We start from the raw sequence: 23,213 nt of genomic DNA, 5'->3' as shown, positions 1-23,213 counted from the left end.
AGATTGATGTGCATAGATTCTTATGTAATCCAACGGTCATACTTGAACCGATTTATTTGAAATCTCTATGAGAATTAGGTTTTTCTTGTGTTACCAACCTAATTGATTTATTTTTAAGGTCGATGAATTATTTTGTTCAAGAGTTGGCAAAGTTGTAGTTGAGTGTGTGGTTCCTAAACTGGATGGTGTATCTGCAGTTTGAGTAAAGGTGGATAGGAGCATGGAAAGGATCTAAAATAGCAAGTGTGGTGCTATTCAAATAGATCAACAAACTCCTATTATTTTCTAACAATTACAACATACTGAAATCCCCTAACCGGGTAAGCTCTAACAAGCTTGGGGCTATTCAAATCCTCTAACAAGGTGACCCATTAGCTTGGATTTTCAAATCCTCCACTCAGGTTACTCCTTATAGAGTATTTCTTCTAACAAGGCATTTGTAGTCAATCCCTTAACTGGGTGGTCCCTATTAGTATCTGTTCTTAACATGACTTTTTGTAAAAGCTTTAACATGCTTGGCTCGTAAAAGGGCAAACTTCAGAAGAGTTAAGATAGTTATCTTGTGAGTCTCATCTCACCGTGGTTTTTCCCATTTGGGTTTCCACGTCAAAAAATATTGTGGCAAGTGGTGAATGTTTTTGTGGTTATGATCTTATGGTTGATTTTCTTAACTAATTTATTCACTTTGATATGTCATGATAACCAGAAGCATTGAGAAGTGAAGTTTTACTTATGTTGGTAAAAGTTTTTAAATGTTTATAAGCTTGAAGTTGTGACAGTCAACTGGTTTATGATAGTAGTATTGCATTGATAGTTCTTAATTTTACTTTGAGAGTTTGGTTTTTGAGGTTGGTGCAGTTTGTTTCAATTTTTCTATCTACTGATTCATGACCCCCTCTCATTTTTTGATCGGATTCTTATTCTTTTATCATACCATCAACATGATTAGAGACTTTCTCTCTAACTCAACCCTCATCTAACCCAAGGGTCTCATCAAGAATTCATGACTTTAACCTTGGTTATCTCTTTATTCCTTGCACAAGAGTTTACCCCTTGGGTAAAATCTTTATCGAATGGATAACCCTAATCTAACCTTAACCCTTACCTCCTAAGGTATCCTCCATGTCTTCTCAAGCATTTAATGCTTCTTTCATCTCCTCTCAAGCAACCTCTTGTTAACACTTGTCACCATTTCATTGGTGAGGACTGTGAACATGGATTGATTAACTTTCAATCTTGGCTCTTGTTAAGATTATCCAATCTCGACCATCCATTGCCCTATTTTCCCTATAAATTGAGCTCGCATTCTCTCATTTTGATATAGAAATCCTTTGTGCATCAAACTTATAGTCATTTTACTAAGTATTTTAGCTTCTCTTTGTTAAATTATCATAATATCATTTAGAAGCATTTTAATATCATAGAATATCCATGTTAGGCTAGTATATCGTTGCTAGGATAATTATCTATTCTTATCATCATCTTTATGCTAGATTAATCATCATAGTTTCAATATCATACATATCTAGGAATGCATTCATGCATAATAATCAAACATCACTTGTTCTTGGAGTTGTCATTCCTAAGTCACTTTGCTCAGTGATCTGAGAGGAAAGACACGGACTTTAGGGATCTTATAAGATAGAGAAGAATGGGACACACCCTGGGAAGTTGAGGTATTTCAATATAGTTCCCATAACTTGCACGAAGAGTCTCATTGGTGTGTGGGCCTTTTGAATAAGACTTTTATATTTTTGTCACCCTCATTTCCCACACATAATATCTTATACAAAAAAGGCTTGGATGGGTCATTCTTAAGGTGTGTTGACAAGGAACAATAGGAGATGCTTTAATAAGTTTTTCATAATGAGGAATGTGGAGGACACTATCCATCTATCGTAATAGCTTTCAAAATCTTTAGGAGTTGTTACAACTGGCAAGGTATGTTTAAAGATGCATATAAATGGGTGTAGGCTATGAGAAATGCAAGCTATTCTTAGGAAGACCCCAATTTGTTGCATTACCATTAAGGCCAGTAATCATAGATGAACCCTTCAAACAATGGGGTTTAGATTTTATTGGTCCATTGAATCCCCCATCAAGTTTTGGTCATACTCATATCTTCACAGCTACAAATTATTTTATGAAGTGGGTAGAAGAATTCCCCATCAAGAAGACTACTTTAGAAATTGTTTGTAAATTCCTGAAAGAGAATATCTTGACTAGGTTTGGTGTACCTCGAAAGATCGTGACCGATAATGCTCCAAATTTCTCTTCTAAAGAACTGAACATGTTTTGTTATGATCATGGCATTTTCTTATCTCATTCTTCATATTACTATATGTAATGAAATGGCCAAGCTGAATCTAGCAATAAGAATCTAATTTCTATAATGCAAAAATTGGTGGTTAAGAATGCAAATGATTGGCATAAAAGGCTATATAAAGCACTGTGGGCAGATAGGACCTTGCCTAAAAGGGCCATAGGTATGACACCATTTTAATTGATATATGGAGTAGAAGCTCAATTGTCCTTACCCTTGGAATAATTAGCTGCTAGGTTGCAGTAAGTGATAGAAGATGAATTCTTCCAAAGTGCTCTAGATAAGAGAGTTATGTACCTTTCAAAAATTAAAGAAGAGAGGCAAGAGTTGGTGGATTAGATCACTGCACATCAGGCCAGGGTAAAGAAAAATTTTCATAGCAGAGCTACACCACATCAGTTTATGCTGGGAGATCAAGTCCTGCTTTGGGACAAACGTAGGGAACCGAAAGGAGCTCATAGGAAATTTGATTCTCTATGGAAAGGACCATTCATGATCAAAAAGGTATTAGGCCCTAACTCATTTAAAATTTAATACCCTAATGGAGTTTCACTACCCTTTTCCTATAATGGGAAATATTTAAATCTCTATCAGTTATAGGTAGGTCTCCTCCTGCTTTGTGCATAGGTTTTTGTTGTGCTATTTTTTTTCTTGTTGTGTGGTTTGTTGTGGTCAGAACATTGTCCTTCTCTGCTTGCATGTAAAACCAAAGATTCTAGGTTCCATTCCTGCTCCTTGTTAGTCCCAATCCCCAGTAAGACCTAATGTTACCCCATTATTTGGTCAATAATTAAAGTCTTTGTCTTGAGAAAAATAATATGTCATTCATGTTGTTTTCCCCATTCGGCTTGATCCATCCTTGGCTATGTAGCTTTTCTTTATAATTTACTTTTTCTATCCCAATGAACTCTTGTGTTGAACCTGTGCCCTGGTTTAAGGTTCAAGGTTCAACTGGTGAATTCGAGTGTGTCATAGCTTTGTATTGTTGTTAAGCAGGCAAGTGACAATGAGTTGAGTCAATTTTAAAATTGAACTTTTAAACTATTCATAAATCGGTTACAAGTTCAAAGTTCAAGGTCTTCCTTTATGTTTGTTAAATTTTTTTTTCTCATTCTCAATGTTGTGTTGAGTTGCAAGGTAGAAGTCCTTTTGTTTTCTTAGGATTGAACTTGAACCAACCAACTTCTTGAGAAATGGTTCAAAGTTCAAAAGTTCATTTCAAGTTGGCCCCGAGGACATTAATAAAGAAAAGGTGGCACAGAAAAAAGAATATTTTGAGCATATCATATTTTAAAATTCTATTTATAGAAAGAAATGATGAAAAATCAAGTTGTTTGTGTAAAGTTGATATGTAATAAAGAAAGTTGTCAGGATCCCATCAAATGATGGGTTATCTCACATGCTCAAATGAATTATCATGAGGTGTGCATAGGTATTACTCAGTTTCTTCTACCTCTTAATATGTGAATTCTCAAATTGTGAAATTGGTAGTTGTTATTGTTGGAGAAGTGGAGGACACCAAAGGTAATTTCAACTCCATACTTCTGAGGGTTTCATAGATTTGATGGTGGTAATAGGCACCACAAGGCCAAAAATAAGAGAGGTTCAAATGAAGAGGTCAAAGAAATCCTCATTGAGTCCCTCAACAGTTCAAGTCACCCATTCTAGGAGTAGAAAGAAAAATAGGGAACCAGTGGCGGACCAAATTGTTGTGGACTTATATTCAAGTGAAGAATTCTAGGTGGCCATGGATGAACAGGTGTCAAATAATCCTTCAGTATAGGATGCAGATATAGTGAAAGAATCTGAAGAAAATCCAAATCAAATGAGCACCATGACTGTTATCGATCCACCTGATTATCAGACACCTCTGCCAAAAGATACTTCTAGCATTTCTCGATGGCTTGGAGCTTCAATTGGTAAGAAACATAGTGCGGTTCCTATTACCATTCCCATGGAAGATATGGTTAGTAAGTGCCTTGAAAAAATATCCGAACTCAAAAAGCTTAAAATAGAGGCTATGATGGAGGTTGATGATGAAACAGGGCACTGGGTACTAGAAGTAGCAAAGACTATCTCAGATAAAGACCCAAAAAATGCCACTGAAAAAGATTTTTTTGTTGATAAAATTGACTTGGGAGTTGCTTCACGAGATGTGGATGCCAAACATTTAGAATCCTCCACCAAAAGAATGATATCTAGAACCTGGAAATATGAGAAGGACAAATGAGAATTGAAACAAGTTGTTACACAGATGGCAAAATATATCAATGCCATACATCACCTGAGTCCTCAGCGTCTAACACAAATGTCATTGTATTTTGACCCTAAATCACCAATAAACTAGAAGCTATTGGATCAGGTTCAAAGAAGCTATATGATAGCTGAGTTTTTTGATGAATGGCTTGACTCCAAAGTGCAACAAGGCACATATTCCATTGCTATCTTAATCAAGGTGTATGATAATGCTATAACCATGAGTAAAGAGATAGTGTTGGAAGCTATAACATGGGACAAAGAAATAAATAAATGGGTAGTAGTCTTAGCATAGATAAATGTGTACATAAATTTGGGATCATGAAATTTCTTGTAGAGAAACCTATGGATAACTTGGATGACAATGTACTATATGTATCAAGGAAAAACGTTGAATGGAGAAACTCAATCATTAAACAGGGTCATGAAGAATCCATCAAATTATTAAAAGGATTAAAAGAGCTCATTGATACGATGCAGAAAGATTTGAAATGCATCGATATATAGCTCCTAATGGATGATGGATAGATGATCAATCTTGTAGCATACATGGTCAAAACTTTGAAGGAGAGAGTGCAACTCGTTAAAGAAAAAAAGTCTCTAACTACGAATGACTTATCCAAGGTGGCTAGGATAGTGTCAATGTTAGCAATTTGCTTTGATCATTTGGAAGCACATAAAATTAAGGTCATACAGGTAAAAATGGATAAAGAAGTTTGGAAACAACACATTCTACATATTGGGCTCCTGCACTATTAGGTCATCCTCAACTTCTCAATGATGCACTTGGAGTGGTCGAATGTATGTGGTACTGTGGTGAATAGGATAAACCAGTCATTTCCTCTACCATGTTGGAGACTTGATCAAGTTATGAATGAACTATTATTATGTCAGTGGCTCTTGGTCATTTAAGCTTTATCCAGTTTTAAGTAAACAGTTTCTTTTAACTCTAGGACAGAGTTTATAAAACTCAGGTTATTTCAAAAACTATTAGCCTGGAGGCTATATATGTAATTAAGCAAGCTTTTTTTTAGGTCCGAAAAACTTTGATTGAGATTAGCAGGCTTTGTTTTATTTTGGAATTTTCAGTGAAGACATTTTATCTGTGAATGAAATGATATATTTTGTACGACCTTCAAATCTATGTGTTTGAATGGAAGAACAAATCTTTGTTGGGATATATGTTTGTGTACAGAATATTTTACTTCTTTGATCATCCACTTATTATAAGTCTATGGATACATTTGATTAAGGAAATTAGTTGTTTGTTGTTGTTTGAATGATTCTGATCCTCCTTGTCCTTTGAGGCATGAGAGAGTATCGATCAACATTCATACTACATTGAGTTTAGTTTGTCAAATAAGTTTTATATAAGAGTGAAATATTCAAAGTTAAAGTCTGTGAACTTTACATTTACGAATAATTAGTTCGTAGCATTCATATTGTGTTGACAAATGGATGTGAAATCCTTTCTTGCTTTCTGGTAAAAAGTACATTTCTTTGTGATTAATTTGCATAAAAATTCATTAGATATCATAGAGGGAGCTACACTCTTATGCAGAGGGTAAACCAATAATTGGTTCACCCAATTGTTTGTTGAAGAATGCTGAACAGTTAGTACCAAACCGGTACTAAGAGGGGGGGTGAATCAGTACAGTTAGAAACACTTTCCTAAAATGGGCTAGGTAGCAAACACTACAAATGACTGGAAAACAGTAACACCGGTCTGTAATAGAGTACAATTGGTAGAGCTAAGAGTGACTGTGACAAGCATTAACCAGTTACTCACTTAGCTTTCCACTCAACCTAATACTACACTTCCATTTCACCCTTATACATGAATAGGTAATCTATCATCAGAAATATAATAACAACTAGTTCAGCATGATTTACCTTCAGAAACATGTCACTTAACCATCACATGAAAAACACCACACATGACACATAAATTTTTCATGTGGAAACCCAACTGGGAAAAACCACGGTGGGGATGAATGCCCACAAGCTGTTTTGAACTCTTTAGAAGTCTGCTCTGTTAGGAGCCTAGTCCAGTTAAAGACTTATTACAACAGGTTCTGTTAGGAACCGATCCTGCTAGGGATCACCTAGTTAGGGGATGGATAAAATACCCGGTTAAGGGTTAAACCTTGTTAAAGGTTACCTTGTTAGAGGATTTCAAGAACTCAATGATTTTTACTCACCCTGTTAAAGGTTTTATAGCAAGCCAGTTAAGGCTACTATGTTAAGGGATTTTCCAACTATTGAAGTGGTTAAAGATTAACGGGTATTACAATGATTTGATAACAAAACTCAATGCCAATGCAGATCCGTTTTAGCTCCTCTTCTCCTTCTTCACTCACACTCTGCAGGTATCAATCCTCTTATCCAGTCTGGCAAGAATCATGTATCTCTACAATTAGATACACACACAACATTTGCCAACAACTTCAGAAAGAAACTCAACATCGACCTTATAGCAAACAAATAGATCAGTAGCATAAACCCTAAACCCTAAACTTTTTAGGTTAAGCAATTCAAACGGTTCAATCCTGACCGTTGAGCATATTGCATTAAATACAACAGTCTTGAACCAATCTCAAGACGTTCTCCATCGTTCATTCTCCACCGCTTTCATGGCGGATGATAACCCATCACACATTTTCACCATTTACAAACTTCGCACATTCCCGAGGTAGATAGGAGCAATCTCCTTCATGCAAGATCCTTCACGTGGATAGGGCTGATGGGGCAACATGTTCTATTCTTTGTTACAATGCTAACTCATCACACATTGTCATCAATTGAGTCACATAGGTTTGGAACACATCAAACGAAAACCCTGAAGTTGAGACTACCAATCGGTAGTCATGCCACATTCCATGTACCGGTTAACATTTCAACATAACGGTTCACTTCTCAACACCATACCGGTTTTCTTAGCTAGTTGCTTAACTTCAATAAACTAGTTCAGCATATTACCAATTCACTCTCCAACATATTGACATCAATGACAACATACAATGTCATCATGTCTTCATACTACCAGTTCACATATACCAACGATCTCCCCCTTTGGCATTGATGGAAATATACAAAGATATCTCTTCACTTCACATCTTCTCCCCCAATTTCTGCAGATATCTTCTCTGCTTCACATCTTCACATCTTCTCCCCCTTTGACAACAATGCCAAAGTGGAGGCACAAGCTTCCCTGATCCATTATGTTGCTCCCCTTATGGAGTAGCATCCTTCAACACATCAATCCTGAAAAGATTTGACAATGCAATACCTGATTGATGTGGAGCACATACCTTAGTTCACCTCTTGAAGGGGCAACACCCCTAATTCACCTCTTAAGTAGGTAAATGTAGCCTTTGGGAGAGGCTTGGTGAATATGTCTGATAACTGCTCCTTGCTGGAAACATGTTCCAGTGTAATCTCTTTGTTTTGAACCTTTTCCCTCAAGAAATAATATTTAAGCTCAAAGTGCTTGGTTCTAGAATGTAAAACTAGATTCTTTGAAATATTGATAGCACTTGTGTTATCACAAAATATGCTTACCAGTCTAGAGATAGGAACTTTGAAGTGATTTAGTACATGCTTCATCCAGATTGTCTAAGTGCAGTTCGTGAAAGCTACAACATACTCCACTTCTACTGTAGACTGAGAGATACAACTCTGGTTCTTACTCATCCATGAGACCAGTCTACCATTGAGAAAGAATGCACCACTGATTATGCTCTTTCGATCATCCACATTACCAACCCAATCAACATCTGTGAATACTTTCAAGTTGAAATCATTGCTATAAGGATACCACAATCCATAGTCAACAGTTCCCTTTAGATATCTAAGAATCTGCTTGACTGCAACCAAGTGGGATTCTCTTGGGCTTTTCTGGAACCTTGCAATAATGCCAACTGCATGTGCAATATCTGGTCTACTGTGCACTATATAATGCAACTTACCAATCATTGATCGGTATTCCTTCTCATCAACCAAGGCTGAGTCATCCTCTTTGGATAGTTTACAACCTGTCACCATTAGTGTACCAACCGGTTTGCTATCTTCCATGTCAAAGGTCTTCAACACCTCTTTGATATACTTGGACTGAGTGATAAAGATTCCATCTTTCATCTGTTGAATCTGCAGTCCAATGAAGAACTTAATCTCCCCTATGTGTGACATTTCAAATTCTTTCTTCATCTCATCTGCAAACTCATGACTCATCTTGTCATCTCCACTAAATATTATATCATCAAATACTTCACAGATCAAAATCTGATCTTCTTCTGATTTCAAGTAGATATTGCTATCTTCACTTGTTCTTTCAAATCCAATCTTCACAAGATGGGAGTGCAGGCATTCATACCAAGCTCTAGGTGCCTACTTTAGACCATACAAGGCTTTATGTAGCCTACACACCATGTCACTATCTTCAGATAGGGAAAATCCATCTAGTTGCTCTATATATACCTCCTCTTAAAGTACTCCATTTAGGAATGCAGATTTTACATCCATTTGGTATACTTTGAATCCTTTAAAAGCTACATATGCTAGAAGCATACGAACTCCTTCCAATCTTGCTACTAGAGCAAAGGTTTCTCCATATTCTTCTCCTTCTTTTTAGGCATATCCTTTATATACTAGTATGGTGTTTTTCCTTACCACTATGCCATCCTCATTCAGCTTATTTCTGAAGACCCATTTGGTTCCAATGACATTTTTATGCTCCAGTCTAGGTACCAAGGACCATGTACCATTCTTTTCTATATGATCAAGTTCCTCTTCCATTGCCTTGATCCAGTCTTCATCTTCATGTGCCTCTTTGAATGATTTAGGCTCAAGTTCAGAGATCATACATGAGTTTTCTCTGATCTTTTTGCTTGTAAGAATTCCTGCATCCTTGTCTCCTGTGATCTACTTTGGATCATGATTGAGTTTGACATACCTAGGTATATTCTTAACAACTTCCTCTTTCTTTTCTTCATCACCCTCATCTTTATCAGCATCAACATCTACCAGTCTAGGAGCACTATTACTAGTGCTAGACTAATTTGCAACTGGGTCCCAAAAGGTTACTACTGGTTCATCTCCTACTTACTTACTGTCGGTTTCCTCTCGTTGCTTAGAGTTTTCATCAAACCTAACATTTATGCTTTCAACAATTCTCTGAGTGCTATTGTTGAAACATTTGAGAGCTTTACTCTTGGTGGAATATCCTAGGAATATTCCCTCATCACATTTTGCACCAAACTTGCTCTGGTGTTCACTCCTCCTTATATAGCATTTGCTACCAAATACTTTAAAGTAGCTTACCACTGGTGTCTTACTGGTCCAGTACTCATAAGGAGTCTTATCCTTTCCTTTCTTGATGAGTACCTAGTTCATTGTGTAGACTGCAATGCTTACCGCTTCTCTCCAAAAGGTGTGAGCAACTTTTCCTTGGATTTACATGGTTCTCGCCGCTTCAACCATAGTCTAGTTGTTTCTCTCTACTAGGCCATTCTGCTGTGGAGTCTGGGGGGCAGACAGTTGCCTCTTGATCCCGTTCTCTTTACAATATTTGTTGAATTCACTAGAAGTGAATTCTCCTCCTTGATCAGTTCTTAAGCACTTGATTCTTCTACCGCTTTCCTTTTCTACCAGTGCTTTGAAAGCTTTGAACTTTCCAAAGGCTTCAGACTTGTCCTTCAATAATGTGACCCACATCATTCTTGAGCAATCATCTGTAAGAATCATAAAATACCTATCTCCTTTCACACTCCTAGTTTTCATAGGACCACACAAATCAGTATGCACAAGATCAAGTAAATTGTCAGCAGTGAAAGATTTACCTTTGAAGGTTGAGGAAGACATTTTCTCAAGTTGACATTCTCTGCACAAAGGATTTTCTAGTTTTCTCAGCACTGGCAATCCTCTTAGAACCTTGATCTTACTGGCCTTCACAATGTTATCAAAGTTTACATGGTATAGTCTCCTATGCCATATCCAGCTATCATCAAACTTAGCCATAAGACATATACTAATATTTGCATTTAGCTAAAATAGGTTACCTTTGGTCTGCATACCGGTGGCCACCAATTCACCACTCTTTCCTTTGATCCTACACACTCCATTCTTGAATTCTAGAGTGAGTCCACTATCATTCAACTGGGCAACACTCAAAAGGTTGTGTTTGAGACCATCAACCCAATACACATTATCAGTGCTGGTCTTTCCATTCAGAGATGGATCCTCTTCCCTTGACCATACATGGTGCATCATTACCAAAGCAAACCACACCACCATCATACTCTTCCAAAGATAGAACCTTGCTCCGGTCACCAGTCATATGGTGAGAACAACCATTGTCAATAATCCACTCATTGGAGTTATCAAAGCGGGAGACAAGAGCCTTCTTGTCTGACACATCTTTCTTGACAACAACAAACAAAATATCTTCAATTTCTTCATCTTCTGATTCCTCATTAATGACACCTTCATCAACTGCCACAAAATAGTTTCTCTAGTTTCCTCCTTTGAACTTGTTGAACTTTTCCAATTTGTCCTTTCTACCACCATTAGGATAGTTTACAGTAATGTGTCCTATCCGGTTATAAGAAAAGCATTTCAAAGGGAGTTTACCCCTGTATTTATTGGTTCCCTTAGGAAGTCTCTTAGCAAGAAGAGCTTCAAACTCCATTAGGATCTCCTCATCATCCATTTCTCTGCTCTGTCTTGGTTCACCACTGGTACTTGTTTATTTTCCTTTTCTAGATGGTGCAGCTAATGCCCTAAAGGTTAATTTAGTCTTCTGAACGCTACCATCAAAACTGTTTAACTCATAAGTAGTCAACTTTGCAATAATGGAGTCTAGGGATACCTTAGTCTTGTCTATTGATCTTAACTCCTAAATAGCTGCAACCCTTATTGCATAGATTGGTAATAAGGATCTCAAGACTTTGCTTACAATAGTGGAGACTTCTATTTTTCCTCCTGCACTCTTGATGTCTCCAACAATGGTTTTGATTCTTATTCCATATTGTTGAATGGTTTCTCCTTCGACCATCTGCATGTCTTCAACTTACCCCTAAGGATTTCTTCTTTAGCCTGTTTTACATGCTCATCTCCACCATAGATATTTTCAAGAGTATCCCATACTTCTTTGAGATTTACTTTATCTTGGACATCAATAAACTCAATGTTAGATAAACTACTAATTAGGGCTTCCATGACTTGCCCATTCTCCTGCATCTCTCTTTTTTGGTCATCAATGAGAGTACCGATGGGGGCAACATAAGCATTCTCAACATAGCTCTAGTGTTGAGCACCCATGCTTTTGATATATATCTTCATTCTGTCCTTCCATATTTTGAAATTATCTCTGTTGAACTTTGGACCTTCCCTCTTCATCATTTCAATAGGATCTTTCCCTCAAGCGGTTAAGCTTATAACACAAAGGACCTAGAAGGTTGCTCTGATACCAATTGTTGAATATTGATGAATAGTTAGTACCAAACTAGTACTGAGAAGGGGGGGTGAATTAGTATAGTTAGAAACACTTTCCTAAAACTGGTTAGGCAACAAACATTGCAAATGACTAGCAAACAGTAACACCAGTGAAAAATAGAGTATAACCGGTAAAGCTAAGAGTGACTATGACAAGCATAAACCGATTACTCACTTAGCTTTCCACTCAACCTAATACTACACTTCCATTTCACCCTTATGCATGAGCAAGTAATCAATCATCAGAAATATAATAACAACTAGATCAACATGATTTACCTTCAGACACATGTCACTTAAACCATCACATGAAAAACACCACACATGACAAACATATTTTTCACATGGAGCCCAACTAGGAAAAACCACGGTGGGGATGAATACCCACAAGATGTTTTGAACTCTTTAGAAGTCTGCTTTGTTAGGAGCCTAGTCTGGTTAAAGATTTATTACAACAGGTTATGTTAGGAACCGATACTGCTAGGGATCACTCGGTTAGGGGATGGATAAAATACCCAGTTAAGGGTTAAACCCAGTTAAAGGTTACCTTCTTAGAGGATTTCAAGAACTCAATGATTTTGAGTCACCCTGTTAAAGGATTTACAGCAAGCCGGTTAAGGCTACCCTGTTAAGGGATTTTCCAGCTGTTGAAGTGGTTAAAGATCAACATGTATTGCAATAATTTGATAACAACACTCAATGCCAATGCAGATCCACTTTAGCTCCTCTTCTCCTTCTGCACTCACACTCTGCAGGTATCAATCCTCTTATCCGGTCTAGCAAAAATCACATATCTCTACAATTAGATACACACACAACATTTGCCAACAACTTCAAAAACAAACTCAACATCAACCTTATAGGAAATAGATAGATCGGTAGCATAAACCCTAAACCCTAAAATTTTTAGGTTGAGAAATTCAAATGGTTCAATCCTGACCATTGAGCATATTGCATTAAAATGCAACAGTCTTGAACCGATCTCAAGATGTTCTCCATCATTTGTTCTCCACTGCTTTTATGGCGGCTGATAACCCATCACGCATTTTCACCATTTACAGACTTCGTACATTCATGAGGTAGATAGGAGAAATCTCCTTCATGCAAGATCCTTCATGTGCACAGGGCTGATGGGGCAACATGATTTGTTCTTTGTTATAATGCTAACTCATCACACGTTGTCATCGGTTGAGTCACGCAAGTTTGGAACACATCAACCGAAAACCCTGAAGTTGAGACTGCCAACCGGTAGTCATGCCACATTCCATGTATTGGTTCACATTTCAACATACCGGTTCACTTCTCAACACCATACTGGTTCTCTTTGCTAGTTGCTTAACTTCAATAAATCGGTTCAACATATTATCAATTCACTCTCCAGCATATTGACATCAATGACTACATACAATATCATGATGTCTTCATACTACCGGTTCACATATATCAACACTATTGGTTTCTTTTGCTTTTCAGCAAGGGTACACATGAGTCATTATAAAGAATATTAAAGAAAGGCAAGTTTGTTAACCAGCAAGACTTATATCCCTCTTTCTAAATACTATCCTAAACCTATTTTAACTCCATTTGTAAAGTTGTTTTGGTAGCAAAAATGTCTCCAAAGACCTCTTTAATCCAAGATCTAACATTGTCCTTGACACATCTTAATTTTTCAACAACTTTAAACATCACAGTGCCCTCCACTCTAATATTCGACCATCTAAATATATTTTCCTTCAAGGAAGGGTGAGATAACCATATTTTCTCAAATCTGAATGAAAATTTGTAGTTTTTAATGAGATTATCAACAGTGAAGGAAATGGGGAAATGATCTGATCCAACTCTGTTAATGGTAGATAAAGAACAATGGTATTTAGAAAGCCATTCATAAGAGATCAAAGATCTATCCAATCCAACCTGAATCAAATCATCACCATCTCTCCTGTTAGACCAAGTATAGGAAGCCCCTTGCAACTCTACATCAAAAAGAGCCATATTATTGATAAACTCCATAAGATCCACTTTGCTATCCAACTGAGGTTGAGATCCCCCAAAAATTTCAACTTCCTGGAGAGGCGTATCAAAATCTCCCATAATCACCTAACTTTCATAAGCAAAAAAACTTCTCTTCTCCTCAATCTTTTTCCAAAACATAAACCTAGCCACCTTCGTATTGGGGGAGTAAATATTAGTTAAAACCCAATAGAAGTCATCCATAATATGGTGTAATCTAACAGAGATCAAGCTATTATGAACTTCAATATCTTCATCCTTTATGGTTTTCTTGTTCTAGATAATAGCCACACCACGAGAAGCACCATCAAAACTGTTACCATTAGCCCCTCCTAATTTGAAAAGATTAACTTTTTTTAGCTTTATCTGTACTCATCATAGTTTATTGAATTAAAAAAACATCCATCTTATGGTCTCTTACTAGATTATGAAGAATATCATGTTTGTGGTGACCATTAAGGTCCCTTACCTTCCAAGAAATGATCTTCATTTTCTGCTTGGGGACTAGGTTTCCCAGATAGTTCGCTGGCTCCCATTAATAATGTTTTGGTTACTTTCAAATTCTCTATGCCATCTAGCAGATTTCCTCCTTGGTTGAGATTTAGAATGTCCAACATCCACTTTAGCCCTAGTTCTGGCTTGCACTCCACTATTAGGACCCATTTCTTATTTTTCTTTCTTCCAACCATTGTAAAATATTTGACCTCATCTTCCCCTATGCATACCGATTTCTTGTCATCTTGATCTTGGTAGATATCCCCACCATAGCCCTAAGTGTAGGGGATAATCTTAAGGGCATTATGGCTCATCAATTTGACTAATTCTTGAGAACCCAAACCATCCAACCCATTAAGAGAAAAAATAGTTTCAGTGCTATACTATAGTAGTTGAAAGGTACAATAGACAATAATTAGAGTCAAATTGATTATTGAAATATTATTTTTTTCTAAGTGATGTTGGCTTCAATTTTGATTCATAGTAGTTACAAGTCCAACTAGTATATTAGACTGTGGCATAGAAATTAGGATTCATCACAAGACAAGTAGATCAAATCAAAACATTAGACATGATAGCTCAATCAAAGAAATACTCATTGCAATGAACCTAATCACAATGCACATTCAATAGAGGTATGAAAATGAAGCATTCAAAAGAAAACATTATGCAAACCAGATTCAAGATTGAATACTCCTTCCATGCGGCTCCATTGTTGTTCTTTCCTCTTCAATAGTTTTGTGGATCTCACCTACAAGTGCTCTCACAATTGAAAGCAAAAAGCTCAAGAGTACTAGAACTAAAATTTGATAGTTTGACAGCAATTCGGATTTCAAGAAGTAATTGAAGGGGTTGAAGGATTCCAAGGGTTATTAGAAGGGGGTGATTGAAGAAAAATTATCCAATTTATAGAGAAATTGGAGAAATCACAAAATTGGCATGATGCAATTCAAATGGAAATTGCAAATCAATATGTTAATTATGACAAATTATGCAAATTATGCACTTTCCATGCACAATTTTGATTGATTGATTATGACACATTTCATGTCAAAATTGATTGATTAATCAATTATGACAATTTCATGACAAATTGAAATGCCACTCCCATGGAATTAGGAGATGAATTAGGAGGGAAAAGGAATTAGAAATTTGAAAAATTAGGAAATTGAAATTGATGACCAATTAGGAAATTGGAATTAGAAATTGATGAAAAATTAGGAAATTGAAATTGATGACCAATTAGGAAATTGGAATTAGAAATTGATGAAAAATAGGATTTAGGAATTAGTGAATTAATTAATAATTTTTCATTTATTAATCAATTCACAAAGAAGAATAATTAGCCAATTAAATAAAGATTTAATTGTAATAAGAAGACTTAGGATTAATAAATAATTTAGTAATCCTAGAGGAAGAAATGGCAAATTAGGTTAAATGACCAAATCATAAAACCCTAGAAGACGAATTAGAAATGCGAAGATGACAATTAGGTCTTGATTAGAGATAATTAATGTCATGATTTTGAATTGATAAAGGACCAATGCGACAGAATGATTTGATTGATAGATGCGCCAATTGACAAGGAACAATGACAAATTGATCCAACTTGACATAATTGAGACAGACAATGATCGATAGCAAAATTGATTGCAAAATGAAAAAATTGACAAAATAGATTGCAAGATGACAAGATTAGACATGACCACGATCAATGACAAATTGATCGTAAAACGACAAGATTGAAGGATTGATGATAAATCGACAAGATTGATAAGAGGACAATGATCGATGACAAATTGATCGTAAGATTGACAGGATCGATAAGAGGACAAAACCCTAATTAGGATTGACGATGTCCAAAATGATGAGATTGATGATAAGATTGATAAGATTGACAGGAGGACAAAACCCTAATTAGGATTGACGATGTCCAAAATGATGACAAATAAGCATGCTCATTGATGCAATAAGATAAAAATCGATCAAAATCATGACTAGATAATGTTGTCGACAAGACCAAATTTGAGGACGAGATGATTGAATAATGTAGAAGAATGACTCGATGTTCGCAAATGATAAAGACCAAGTGCGTGACATAGGAGAAATGTTAATGCGACGCAAAAACCTAAAATGAGGCAATGCGCAAATGTTAAAGTATGACCTCGCAAGCGTTGACCATTTTTGGGTGTCTACATAGACAAAAAAAATCCAAGAAAATTGAACCCTAATATATTGTTATATCTATTATTCATATTTTAGTGATATTTATTAGTAATGCATAGATTATTTATTTATTTTAGCTTTTTAATAATTCTAAGTGTAATCTTACTATATTCCTAATTCTTTTTATAGTTATAATGCTTTTGAGAATATAATAATTAATAATAATTAGGACTAAATTTTTCATTTAATTAATAATTAGAAAATTAAAATTTTAAAAATTATTTTTTATTTTTAAACATGTTCTACCTAGGGGTAGTACCCTTTCTATTAATAAACAGAGAAAAAATTACATAGACAACTAAGAGATCTCAGTTATGCATAAGCAATCCCATTCCCAATCTCTATCACCCTATCAACTATCTCTTTTGCCATAACATCAACATTCTCCTTCATGTAATTTGCAAATTTACCCATGTTATATGCTTTCATTATCCCATCTTTGAACAGACTCCAGGCCTTCCTCATCTTCTTCTTCTTCCCCTTTGCATTCAACTGGAAACACCCCATCACACAACCCTATTCTAGAGACACCTCTATGTAGTCCACTACAGTCATAACCTCCTACATAAGGCCTTCTCTCACCATCCTTTAGATGATCCCGTTGGTTGAGATCGGGTAGCCCAAAACCTGCACGATTGGTTCAAATAGTTTTTCCATTACCAATTCATCATGCACATGGCCTCTACTCCAAAAATTGGGGCCTAAAATCATAACCACCATCTCTTTTTCTTTTTCATTGGCTCTGTTGAACAATCAATTAATCTGCTCCTTCGGTGACTCGACCCACCCTTCCTCTTGCTTACATGCACACTTGATTTTGAAAAACTCTACCATTTTCCTTCTATGGAAAGATTGTTACCAATATCCTGCTATATAGGATCTTCTCACCATCTTGATCTTCCTCTAAAAACTTTGGGCCATAAACATTTCCATTTCTAGGGATAATCCCTACCAATTTGCTATAGATAACAAATATTCTGATCACACATCACTTTTTTAGAGGATGGTTGCAGAAATTTTTAACCCTCACAACTTTGGCCCAAAATGGAGCTTACATCATTGATCTGTGATCATCCTGATCCAATTTTGTTCATTTTTCTTATTCAATGTTATAGAATTCTCCAAAAAGGATAATCTTTGAGAATTCATTGAGTCATCTATACTCTGGAAATTCATCTAGAAGAAACCATTTCTGGAGTAAATCCCTACCAATCCGTGCCTATTTCCTATGTCACGTAAACCGCTCAACATTTAGGTTCAAAATAAAAGGTTGCTTAGCCACATTTTGGCCTGGCTCGAGAAGCTTGTGTAAATCACCTACCCAAGGGATCCCCACCCCTATTTCTCCAAAGATAATGTGAACATCATCACCCAGGAATTCTTCTTTGAAGATCTTCCATAATAGGATCAACATAGCCATCTTGTCTACTGTGAGGTCCAGAAGAGACGCCAAAAACCGAGACGTACTATTCATGTTAACTCGATATCTATCAACATTTTACAAAAAATCTTGGTCCAACACCATCCTCACAACCTCGTTTGTAAAAACCCCAACCTCCTTACAAATTGATGCAAGGGTTGTGTCTTTGACCAAGCCCAAAAAGGCCTTCTGGTCCTCCTTAGATGTGCTTCTCAACTGGATAGGAGTGTCCATCTTCATAAATCTGAATATCAAATTATACAACCTGAATACCTAAACCAGAGGTAGAATTTCAAAGACAAATTGAAGAAGAAAGAAGCGTAGATCGTCTATAAATAGAAATTCCTTCTCTAACCCTCTTAATTCCTTTGTTCTTTAAATTTTTTTAAATATTTCTTATCTCTTTGTAAATCTTTCCCATAAATGCACGAGTGTGAGAAATTGGTAATATCACTGGTGCCATTAACAAATTGGAAGTTGTGTGTGCTGAGTGGATCACAGTTAGAGAATGTCAATGATAAGATATTAATAAATGTTGATTAGGACCATGAAACATTATCAATGATCCATGTAAACTACTAACCAGTTGTAATCGAAGATCAAGGTTAAGGTGTGGGGTTAAGATTTGATACGTGTCTCCACTCCAGAGACTTTCTTGAGAGCTACGTTTCCTTCAGAAATTTGTGCTGAAATAAAACTCCAGTCATTGATCTACGGTCATTGAACGGTCTTAAATAATATATTTAAAATTATAAATTGATGAATGTTAGGTTTGTGTCAATGTGGTCTTAAATAATATATTTAAAATTATAAATTGATAAATTTTAAATCTTTCATATCTCTCTCTATATCTTTCCCATAAATGCATGAGTGTGTGAAATTGGTAATATCATTGGTGCCACTACCAAATTGGAAGTCATGCATACTGAGTGGATCACAGTTAGAAAATGTCGGTGTCAAGATATTATTAAATTTTGAATAGGACCATGAAACATTATCAACCATCCACCTAGCCTACTAACTAGTTGTAATCAACAATCAAGGTTAAGGCATAGGGTTAAGGTTTGATACGTGTCTCCATTCTGGAGACTTTTTGGAGAACTATGTTTCCTTAAAAAATTTGGGCCGAAATAAAACTTCAGCCATTGATCTACGATCATCGAATGGTCTTAAATAATATATTTAAAATTATATATTGATGGATGTTGCATAAATTTCACATTGGCCCACATGATGAGTCACAACTCTTGAAAGGCGGTTTTTAATAGATAATGAAAATGGCAATGAAATCACCAATAAAAGATATTTTTTTTCATAAATAACGAAAGATTAGCCAATAAAATTAAACAATTTTCAAATGGTGGATAAAATCCGCCAATACAATTAAATAATTTTTCCTTCGCAGTAAAACTTTTTGCCCATACACTTATATATACTTTTTTAAATGCAAAACATTTGCCTCATACATTATATATTTTCCTCCATAGTAATGAATTATACGCCAATATTTTATGAAATTTTCATACATTAAAAAAATCACCAATACAAATTAATTTTTTTCCTAATTTGAAAAAAAATTTGCCATCAATATGAAATTTCTCCCCCAAAATAATGTTGGATTCACCAGGATTTTACAATTTTGCCCAGAGGGGGTCTCTTAAAGTTACCCCTGCTTGAGATGCAAGTAAATAATATCAAAATGAATATTATTTTCATTAAAAGCACAATCCCATGTCAGATATATACATCAATATATTTCTACTACAAATAAACCCAAAATAGTGAGCAGATCTATGAAGCTTAAAATATACTGTAGGCTCAAAAATCTTCAACATAAACTCATCAAACCTCAAGTGAAATTTGTTAAAAACAAAATAACATGAAAATACATGAAATTATAAGAAAACCATGAGCTTAATGATACCATTAACTTCTACAACACATGTAAACTAAAATCTTAAGAAAACCTCAACTATTCAACACAATGATAACCTTTGAAATGAGATTATTCAATAGTAATCCTTGAATCTCATCCTCAGAACACCTAGTAATCCTCTGACCCCCGTCCTTAGATCACCTTGAAAACCACAAACATCTCATCCAAAAGTCTCCTTCTCCACTGGTTTATCAACCACTAAAAAAAAAAGCAAAATCTTAGCTGAAATATGCAACAAGAATGAATTCCCAGAAGCCCAATTTCTCAATATATCCAAATTCAAACCAAAATAGGTGTCAAAATCTAACTTCCAAGGAAAAAGAAAACTTTCCTTTGCCAAGTGTCTAAAAACTCCCCATTACCTGCCATCTTTACCAAAATTGCCAATTAACACTAAAAATGAATAAACCATCCAAGTGAAGTTTCCCCACATCCTCATACGAAAAAGTGGGAAAGATATTTAAATTAAATATCTTTTGAGAAGGAGACAAATTCAAACAACGCCAAATATTCCAAGCAAAATTTCTTAAAACCAATGCCACCAAATAGGACATTAATTTAATAATTATTTGTTTGATAAATTTGATTTGCATCAAAACAAATAATATATTAAATTAATAATTATTTTCCTTCAAACTATCCTATAACCTTGACTTACCATTTGTGGATGCTAGGGACTTACTATTTTTGGAAAAAGGGGACATGACAAGTCCCCCTTTCCAAAAATTGCTTGCCCTCAAGAAATTGCAATCATGATTATCCAAGATCTTGATGCCAAATTGACTATTAACTCTAAATTGCACGTTAATTTGAGACCTCTTACTTGTGAGATGTTGCATCCTTTGCCCAAGAACATTGTGCCAATTAAAGGTCTCATATATTTCTATGACAATTACATGTATCAAACAACAATATCCATGTAATACAAGCCCAATGCTATACAACTTGATGATTCCTTTGTTTGATACTTTTTCTTTCTATCAATCTTCTAAAAAGCTTGTGTGAGCTTCCTTATAGTTGCTTCATCCAACTTCCTTCTTGGCATTCTGATATATCTCAAAGATGTGGGCCTGAACTGAGTGACTTTGTTGCAACAATATTGAAGGTATATACAACTCATCCTTGATACTTTATTTGATTTCCAATCAACTTCATTTGATAACCTCTCTTTTTTAGTCCTTTCTTATCTGTTGTTAGAATATTACTTGCATGAAACAATGCTATTTGTTCCAAACTTTACCTCATCTTGATGGATGTCATATGCAACTTCAGAATCTAATATATAGTATAAATAGTGCAGCTAATAAATGAAAATTAATATCATATCATAGCAACACATACCCCTCCCAAATTTGAATCTCATCCATGTAAACTATTTTGGGTCTCTAGCTAGTGATGTATTGTCATTAGAACTCTTGCATATGGAACTTCTTAAATAGATGATGATGATATAAATCTGATTATTTTAGGATAATATCCATGAACACAACCAATAAAATCCTTATTACAATAGTTAAACATTTTGAAATCAACAACTAGCTTGCGCCCCAATATGTTTAAACAAACATAGGCGAAAAGCATAGTAGTAAGCTCATACTTTACCCCAATATGTGAGTGATAATTTTCTACTTCATGAAATGAGATGTGGGAGTTAGGATACAATTTTGGAGAATCCATTAGCATCATACAATGAAAAATCTCATACCTCAACACTCTAGACAACTCATTTTGATAGAAGCTAATTTACACTCTCATAGTGCCAAGGTAAACACGACTGAAATACACATCAACTAACCCATCCTTCACCTCCATTTTAAGGGTATCAATTTCAATTGCATGGACTGATTTTAAATAGGGGGATAATGGAGGAGAAACACATAAATATATACAACAACACCAAATTTGACATACTAACTCAACATGCATGATCTCATGAAATGTAGGGATTACCTCTTCAGTTTTTCTCAAAACTTATTGTGTAGCATTCTCACGCTTTCTCATAGCACACATGACTTTTCTAAATGATATTAAATCAGTTCCCCAAGTAAATATTTTAGTCATAAATTCATCTTTATTAAATGCATTCCTACTTTTAATGGTGTCCCTTCTCCAAGAGACACATTTTAAATCAACTACGATCAAATGAAATCGCTTACCTCAATTTTGAATGGATCCTTTATCATTGAAACACAAGAAGTGACACTCTTGTAATACTTACATTAGACTCATAGGATACAACCATTGAACCATATTATTCTTCTCCTCATTCTCCTTATTCCTTTGTTTATTCCATATGAATTGCCTTATACAAGTTAGTAATATGGCAAGCTAAAATACATTGTAAGTAACTAGTGTAGATCCCCATTTTTGTGAATGATTAATTTATTCATCTTGGAGTTCTTTCTCATGATCACATAAGGTAATCTTGATGCAACCCATAGGAAACTCTAATCTTTTTTCATCAATAGAAAACCCATTGCCCACAACTGTCAACTTCTTGTTCTCAATTTGGATGAAGCCATACCTTTGCATCAATCAAGCCCAATAAATTCTCTTTGAAACAATATATCCTTCTGCAAATGGATGTAAGAAATATGAAATATAAATAAGATATGAGTTAGATACCTTATCTGTAACTTCTTGCATTCCATTCTCCTTCATGACTAAAGTACCATTGATATGATTTGAGTGTGATATCTTTTCAACCCTCTTAATGCTAGGAACAATGAGGTCATCTTCTAAAATATTATCTTTCTTGAAAACTACTCTATATATCCAATGGAAGAAAACCTATATGAGGCTTGATCTTATAAGTAACATGCCATGTTGATTTAAAGGATTCCATTTATAAAAAAGAAGCCTAGGTTGCTTATTGAAAGAAATAATGATTTGCATACTCTCCTCCATTGAACAACTTTCTTCCCAAAGATCGTCCCTTATCTATGAATCACTTTCTATGACCATGGAGTATACCAAGAATAATGACATTATCTTCAATCATGGGATTGAATTCCAAGGAGAAATTCAAGAATTGCAAATATTGGACTCCCACAACT

The sequence above is a fragment of the Cryptomeria japonica genome, chromosome 1 (genome assembly GCF_030272615.1).
Source record: "Cryptomeria japonica chromosome 1, Sugi_1.0, whole genome shotgun sequence".
NCBI classification, from domain to species: Eukaryota; Viridiplantae; Streptophyta; class Pinopsida; order Cupressales; family Cupressaceae; genus Cryptomeria; species Cryptomeria japonica.
The sequence above is the reverse complement of the archived record's forward strand: the minus strand, read 5'-3'. Positions refer to the sequence as shown.